The sequence below is a fragment of the Nerophis ophidion genome, linkage group LG09 (assembly GCF_033978795.1).
Source record: "Nerophis ophidion isolate RoL-2023_Sa linkage group LG09, RoL_Noph_v1.0, whole genome shotgun sequence".
Lineage (NCBI taxonomy): Eukaryota > Metazoa > Chordata > Actinopteri > Syngnathiformes > Syngnathidae > Nerophis > Nerophis ophidion.
Genome location: NC_084619.1, coordinates 26,358,341 through 26,366,715, shown reverse-complemented (window position 1 = coordinate 26,366,715; position 8,375 = coordinate 26,358,341).

Sequence of the window (8,375 nt, the reverse complement as noted above, 5' to 3'; positions counted from 1 at the left end):
AATCCAAAAAGGGTGGGTATTCTGAGCTGCTGTTTGGCGCGTAAGCACAAAAAACAGTTCGGACCCGTCCCCCCAACCAAAGGCGGAGGGAGGCTACCCTCTCGTCCACCGGGTTGAACTCCAACGTGCAGGCTTTGAGCCGGAGTAAACAAGAATTGCCACCCCAGCCCGTCGCCTCTCACTGCCGGCAACACCAGAGTGGAAGAGAGTCCAGCCCCTCTCAAGAGAACTGGTTCCAGAGCCCTTGGTGTGCATCGAAGTGAGTCCGACTATATCTAGCCGGGACTTCTCCACTTCGTGCACTAGCTCAGGCTCCTTCCCCCTCAGTGAGGTGACGTTCCAAGTCCCAAGAGCTAGCTTATGTAGCCGAGGATCGGACCACCAAGTGCCCTGCCTTCGGCTTCCGCCCAGCTCACATCGCACCCGAACTCTATGGCCCGTGCTATGGGTGGTGAGGCCATTGGTGGGGGGGACCCACGTTGCCTCTTCGGGCTGTGCCCGGCCGGGCCCCATGGGTACAGACCCGGCCGCCAGGCGCTCGCCATCGTGCCCAACCTCCGGGCCTGGCTCCAGAGGGGGGCCCCGGTGACCCGCGTCCAGCGAGGGAAATCTGGGTCCTTTGTTCGTGTACTTCATAGAGGTCTTCGAGCTGCTCTTTGTCTGATCCCTCACCTAGGACCAGTTTATCTTAGGAGACCCTACCAGGGGGCATAAAGCCCCCGGACAACATAGCTCCTAGGATCATTGGGACACGCAAACTCCTCTACCACGTTGATGTTATGATTTTGGACTCTTCCGTTCCTTAGTTTTGAGCACTTCCTGTTTCATCTGGTCTCCATGGTTTCACATTGGTCCACCTGTCCTTGTTTCTACGCACACCTGTTTTTCATTGATTGCTTTAGTATTTAGACCTGCCTGCTACCTCAGTTCATCCTGGATGGTTTGTTTGCTCCACGCAACATACACGTTGGTATTTCTTTGTTATCTTTACTGGTGCTAAGTTTCGTCTTAGCTTTTCGTGTGCTCGATGCGCTAATTTTGGACTCTGTTCTCGTTGCTAAGTTTTAGGTTAGCTACCGTGCGTTCTGCACGCCTTTTCTTTGTCATTTTGTACCAGTGTTATTTTATTTTTTGTATTAAATCAAGTCTTACCTGCAACTCCTGCCTGTCTTGGTCCTCGTGCATCCCTGGGGTGACAACGCACATCCACAATGCGTCGCCAACGCGTCAGTTAAGGGGGCAGGTCAGAGAGGAGTATCATCATCATCATCATCATATTAATATATAATCTAATTATTATTGCTTGCAAAGACTTGTTCTGTTGGTATTTTACGCACACACACACACACACTGTCTACAGTTGTAATCAAAGAACCATAAAAAAGATACTTAAAATCTCAGAAGTTACACGTTACTTAATACTTGAGTAGTATTTTCAGAGAATCGCGTTTCCTCTGTCGCTAAATGGGGTGACTTTGAGATCCATGGTCTTCCCTGTGGCCTCTTACATCCAAGGGGCATCCTGGCCAGATGCTCGAACCACCCCAACATCTGGCTCTTCTCAAAGCGGAGGAACAGCGGCTTTACTCTCAACTCCTCCTGAATGACAGCATTTCTCTCACACACTCACCCTACTTCTAACTCGATCATTTCATATATGTCATAACATCATTGATAATTAAGTTACTGCTAAAACAGGAACTTTGATTTACATAAAGTGATGGAAAGTCCATTATTCTCGGCTTCAACGCCAACACGGGTGAGAGTTGGTGCACTAGTGTTGAGTATAAGGAAAGGGGAAGTTGCAGAGAGTCTTTTTACAAGTTGGGATCGCTGCACAGACAGACAACTCATACACGGCAGAAGTGGCGCAAAAGTCATGTGTAAAAAAACAACAAAAACAGCCAATCGGGGTTCCTGCTTTGCACGAACCTGATAGAGACACACACATATTTTTATGCTCACACAACTTTTAGGCCATGTCCATGAATTGATTAACGTGGAACCCAACTTAAACACGTTGAAAAACGTATTTGGGTGTCACCATTTAGTGGTCAATTGTACGGAATATGTACTGAACTGTGCAAAAGTTTCAATCAATCAATCAATCAATCAATCAATCAAAATCAGCACAAACACAGAGAGTTTCAAAAACAAGACTATCTCCATCCACACAAGTGTAGTTTCAGAGCTATGTGTCTGTCTACACACAAAGGCATACACTTGCTGTCATGCACAATTTGCCCAATTAGAAGCCTGAAAAAAGCAGCAATATCTGACTTAGTGGCATAACACCTCCTAATATGTTTATTTTAATATACTTTACATGTACAATGACATGTACATTATCTTTAAAACCTGCCAACACGTACACAGAGAATCCTAAGAACAGTATTAAAGAGCGAATGCTGCTGAAACCCAACACTCAAAGAATTATAACGTGTTTAGCAACATGGTGATGTATTACATGTGCAGTGAAGTATACATTATTTCTAAAATCAGCGCACACTAACGAAACCCTTTTGCATGTTTAAAGGCCTACTGAAATGAGTTTTTCTTATTTAAACGGGGAGAGCAGGTCCATTCTGTCATACTTGATCATTTCGCGATATTGCCACATTTTTGCTGAAAGGATTTAGTAGAGAACATCCACGATAAAGTTCGCAACTTTCGGTGCTAAGAAAAAAGCCCTGCCTCTACAGGAAGTCGCAGACGATGACGTCACATGTTTGATGGCTCCTCACATATTCACATTGTTTTTAATGGGAGCCTCCAACAAAAAGTGCTATTCGGGCCGAGAAAACGACAATTTCCCCAATAATTTGAGCGACGATGAAAGATTTGTGTTTGAGGATATTGATAGCGACGGACTAGAAAAAAAAACACGATTGCATTGGGACGGATTCTGATGTTTTTAGACACATTTACTAGGTTAATTCTGGGAAATCCCTTATCTTTCTATTGTGTTGCTAGTGTTTTAGTGAGTTTAATATTACCTGATAGTCGGAAGGGTGTCTCCACTGGTGTCTTGACACGCAGTGTCTCGGGGAAGTCGACGGCAGCTATGAACGGCACAAGCTCAGCTTTTCTCCGGTAAGAACTGACTTTTTAACCGCAATTTTCTCACCGAAACCTGCTGGTTGACATTCGGTCGGGATCCATGTTCTCTTGACCGCTCTCTGATCCATAGTAAAGTTTCACCTCCAGGAATTTTAAACAAGGAATCCCCGTGTGTTTGTGTGGCTAAAGGCTAAAGCTTCCCAACTCCATCTTTCTACTGTGACTTCTCCAATATTAATTGAACAAATTGCAAAAGATTCAGCAACACAGAGGTCCAAAAAACTGTATAATTATGCCGTTAAAGCAGACGACATTCAGCGCTCATACTTCCTAAAAACCCGTGACGTCTTGCGTACACGTCATCATTACACAACGTTTCGAAGACGATAATCCCGGGGTATTGAAAATTGTAATTTAGTAAACTAAAAAGGCCGTATTGGCATGTGTTGCAATGTTAATATTTCATCATTGATATATAAACTATCAGACTGCGTGGTGGGTAGTAGTGGGTTTCAGTAGGCCTTTAAGTGCCTATATAAAGCACACTACAGGGAAAACGCTACATTTTGTTTTTTGGTAGTTGATTGGTCGCTTTTTACGCATGAGCACGGTTGGTCCAGGCTCCATCTACAAAAATGGACGCAAGACACGTAAGTTACCTTCATGATTTGTTATTAAATAAGGACTAAAAACATAAGATGATGTTGCACCTTTCTTATGACACAGAGCAAAAATCTTGCTTGTCAAAGTTGTTCCATCAGGTGGAGGTTCCACAGCAATCGTATTTAAAACAGCTGACTGTCATTAGCGCAGGCAGGAGTGTCACAAAGCCCATTTTGATGTGTCTTTTTTATTAATGTTGAGTGAAAATAGCAGCATGTTTATGTTCAAACGTACATTAAGTCCTCTTATCCTGTGTTTAAAGGCAGCAAGGCAGGGAGCTTGGAACTGACAGCGCATAACCGTGACGTCATCACAAGTCTCTTTTTGTGCCGTGTACACGCATACACCAAGCGGAGAGTTTTGGAACTCTAAACTTTGGCCAGCATTTCCAAAAGTCTGTGTTTTTGAAGACAAAAGTATGCGTCTGTGTGTGGACAAGAGGCCTATACGCAGAGATAAGTATGCATTTATTAAGTATCTGTGTTTGTGTGGACATGGTCTTAGTATGCACACACAAATATGATTACACGCACACAACCCTTTCACAATAGAAACGTAGCAAAAAGTAACGTGTTAAAAGGACAGCCAATCAAAGTTTCCTGCTTCACACAAATCCGAATACGGAATCAGACTTTTTTTACACACACAAAAACATATAGAAATACGTACAGACAACCTAATCCATGCAGATGATTACACACACTTTGAGATACAGTCACACACAACAGTACACAAACACGTGAATTGGATTACAGACCCATAGATTTAGATACAAATTTCTCCCATCCAAAGGCAAAACCCAGTAACTCAATTTTGGTCAAAACTAAGCTGATAATAATTTTGAAGTTCCTAGGTGATATGCTTTACATTAGTGTATGCGATATTGTAAGTAAGCTGTTACGCGCATGGCAGGACCTAGCAACTACCACATAACCGCGTAGATACAACAGAAAAACCTAGTATCTCAAGGGACCAATCGGAGCTTCTTTGTCAGTCGCCTTATTGTCTTTAATGAGACATTTGCACGAATGGGGGCCGACGGTCAACCTGATTATGTGATATTATGGCACGAGGGGATATTTGGAAGATTGGCCCAGGACGTTGCAAGCACCTTCATTAAATGTATTGTTCTTGATTCTTCCCCTTGCATACTCTTTTGGGCAGATAACTGTGGAGGTCAAAATAAAAACTGGACGCTGTACACGGCTCTTGCCCAATGTGCAGACGCAGAATGGGGCCCACCCGAGATTGTGATAAAATATCTGGAGAAAGGGCACACGTTCACGAGAGCAGATTCAATCCACGGCTCAATCGGCAAGAACATGAAAGCTCAAGAAAACATCTATACGTTTGATGACTTTGTAGATCTTTGTAAGACAGCATCAAGATAGATTGGTTTTCCTTTGTTTTCTCAAAATCAGCTAGAAGTGAGTTACTAGGTTTTGCCTTTGGACGGGAGATTTGCAAATAACGTTGCAACAATAATAGTTCGGCTTTGAGTCTGCGTCATGTGTGAGGTAGCGCTGTAGTTTAAAATCCAATATTACTTGCGTCTTGGTATCAAAACATGTTCAGTAATAACTGCTCATTACAAGCAATAGGGCAATGTCCCATCAGATTATTTTCATACTTTATACAGAGGAGAAAACGCGCAAATCACCAGCTGGTTTATCAATGAATGAATCAATCAATGTTTACTTATATAGCCCTAAATCACTAGTGTCTCAAAGGGCTGCACAAACCACAACACAAACCACTACGACATCCGCGGTAGGCCCACATAAGGGCAAGGAAAACTCACACCCAGTGGGACGTCGGTGACAATGATGACTATGAGAACCTTGGAGAGGACGAAAGCAATAGATGTCGAGCGGGTATAACATGATACTGTGAAAGTTCAATCCATAATGGATCCAACACAGCCGCGAGAGTCCAGTCCAAAGCGGATCCAACACAGCAGCGAGAGTCCCGTTCACAGCGGAGCCAGCAGGAAACCATCCCAAGCGGAGGCGGATCAGCAGCGCAGAGATGTCCCCAGCCGATACACAGGCAAGCAGTACATGGCCACCGGATCGGATTGGACCGGACCCCCTCCACAAGGGAGAGTGGGAGGTAGGAGAAAAAGAAAAGAAAGGGCAGATCAACTGGTCTAAAAAGGGAGTCTATTTAAAGGCTAGAGTATACAAATTAGTTTTAAGGTGAGACTTAAATGTTTCTACTGAGGTGGCATCTCGAACTGTTACCGGGAGGGCATTCCAGAGTACTGGAGCCCGAAATGAAAACGCTCTATAGCCTGCAGACTTTTTTTGGGGGGGCTTTGGGAATCACTAATAAGCCGGAGTCCTTTGAACGCAGATTTCTTGCCGGGACATATGGTACAATACAATCGGCAAGATAGGCTGGAGCTAGACCGTGTAGTATTTTATACGTAAGTAGTAAAACCTTAAAGTCACATCTTAAGTGCACAGGAAGCCAGTGCAGGTGAGCCAGTACAGGCGTAATGTGATCAAACTTTCTTGTTCTTGTCAAAAGTCTAGCAACCGCATTTTGTACCAACTGTAATCTTTTAATGCTAGACATGGGGAGACCCGAAAATAATACGTTACAGTAGTTGAGGCGGGACGTAACAAACGCATGGATAATGATCTCAGCGTCTGTAGTGGACAGAATGGAGCGAATTTTGACGATATTACGGAGATGAAAGAAGGCCGTTTTAGTAACGCTTTTAATGTGTGGCTCAAAGGAGAGAGTTGGGTCGAAGATAATACCCAGATTATTTACCGAGTCGCCTTGTTTAATTGTTTGGTTGTCAAATGTTAGAGTTGTATTATTAAATAGAGGTCGGTGTCCAGCAGGACCGATAATCAGCATTTTCGTTTTTTTGCGTTGAGTTTCAAAAAGTTAGCCGACATCCATTGTTTAATTTCATTAAGACACGCCTCCAGCTGACTACAATCCGGTTGTGTTGGTCAGCTTTAGGGGCATGTAGAGTTGGGTGTCATCAGCATAACGGTGAAAGCTAACACCATATTTGCGTATGATGTCACCTGGCGGCAGCATGTAGATGCTAAAGAGTGCAGGGGCAAGGACAGAACCCTGGGGAACTCCACACGTTACCTTAACGTAGTCCGAGGTCACACTGTTATGGGAGACGCACTGCATCCTATCAGTAAGATAAGAGTTAAACCAAGACAGGGCTAAGTCTGACATACCAATTTGTGTTTTGATACGTTCTAATAAAATATTATCATCGACGGTATCGAAAGCAGCGCTAAGATCGAGGAGCAGCAACATAGATGACGCGTCGGAATCCATCGTTAGCAATAGATCATTTGTCATTTTTGCTTCAATGACTCGCCAATTTCTTCAGTTGTGATTGAGACCTGTAAAATCTACATGCAGCAACACATTGCTGTGCAAACGTGTGACATAGTGAGGAATCAAGTCACTTGTGGTGATCGTGTTTGGTGAACCACCATTAATTCGCCCTTAAAATCCCCCCAATAGACACTTTCTCCTGCTGTTCATTTTCAAGAAAACGTGTACATGTGAGAGACAGTCAGAATCCATTGTCACCACCGCAGGAAGCATTTGACAAGGGCAGTGGCCTATAATTTATTTGGATGGTTCCGCCATCCCTCCCTTCTCTCAGCTCTGAAGGTCATCCTTCAGACTGATAAGAAGTTAAAAGAAAAGCATTTTCACCAGCGATAATCAACGGCTCATTCCTTCAGGAGCCGTGTCGGAGACATGGCTGTCACCATCCGGCTGTAATACAAGCTGTCAGGATGTGCTGCACTATTGGAAGGGATTTGCTGCATCGAGGTTTCATTCTCAGGCTGCCAGCCGGACAAAGACAATTGATTGAGGTTGTTTTGGCATATAGGGGGCCTTAGAGCATCAAAATGAGCCATAAAGCTTGATAAACAATAGCTTAGGACCAGACAATTTCCCAGAAAACACATCACCGGAGATTTAAGCTGAAGTGTTTGTGTACTGTGGTTAATTTATAGACAATGACACATTTATCCCCCTCTTCCTTTTTTTCCCCAAGTACAAGTTCAGAGTCAGTCGAGTGGACTGTGGAGTTTAATTCCAGTGCTAAGTCAGCCTCTAAAAGGAGTGTGGTGTATTTGATTACATAGCAACACAAATCATCACAGCAGCTTCTTCGAATTCAAAGGAAGATGAGAAGAAATGCGGAGGATGCTCAAATTCAAGGTACTAAACTTTAAATGCATGCTTTCTTCAGCTAGGAATGACCACAACACACACCTGTTACCTCTGCAATTTTTGAAAATATCAATTAAAAATCATTCTTTTTATTCGGCTTGAAGAAAGGTTTTAAGAATACAAGAAATGGAACGTCACTTCAACTCGAATTCATTTCATGCCTGCCTAGCAGCAGTTGCTATGGTGATATTGCAGGAGACAAAAGGAAGAACTTACAGCAAATTTCAAATGGTAAAACATATCTTATGTTAGTGAAAAAGAAGACTGTCAATACATTTGATGTTTTATGCTGAAGAACTTTCCGTCCCCTGTGGGAAATGCAAATGAGCCAATCAATAATGTCTTATTATGGCATTGTGCAATGCATTAATGAGCAATTAGCACAAGTAATACAACAATTATGGTTTACATACACATTT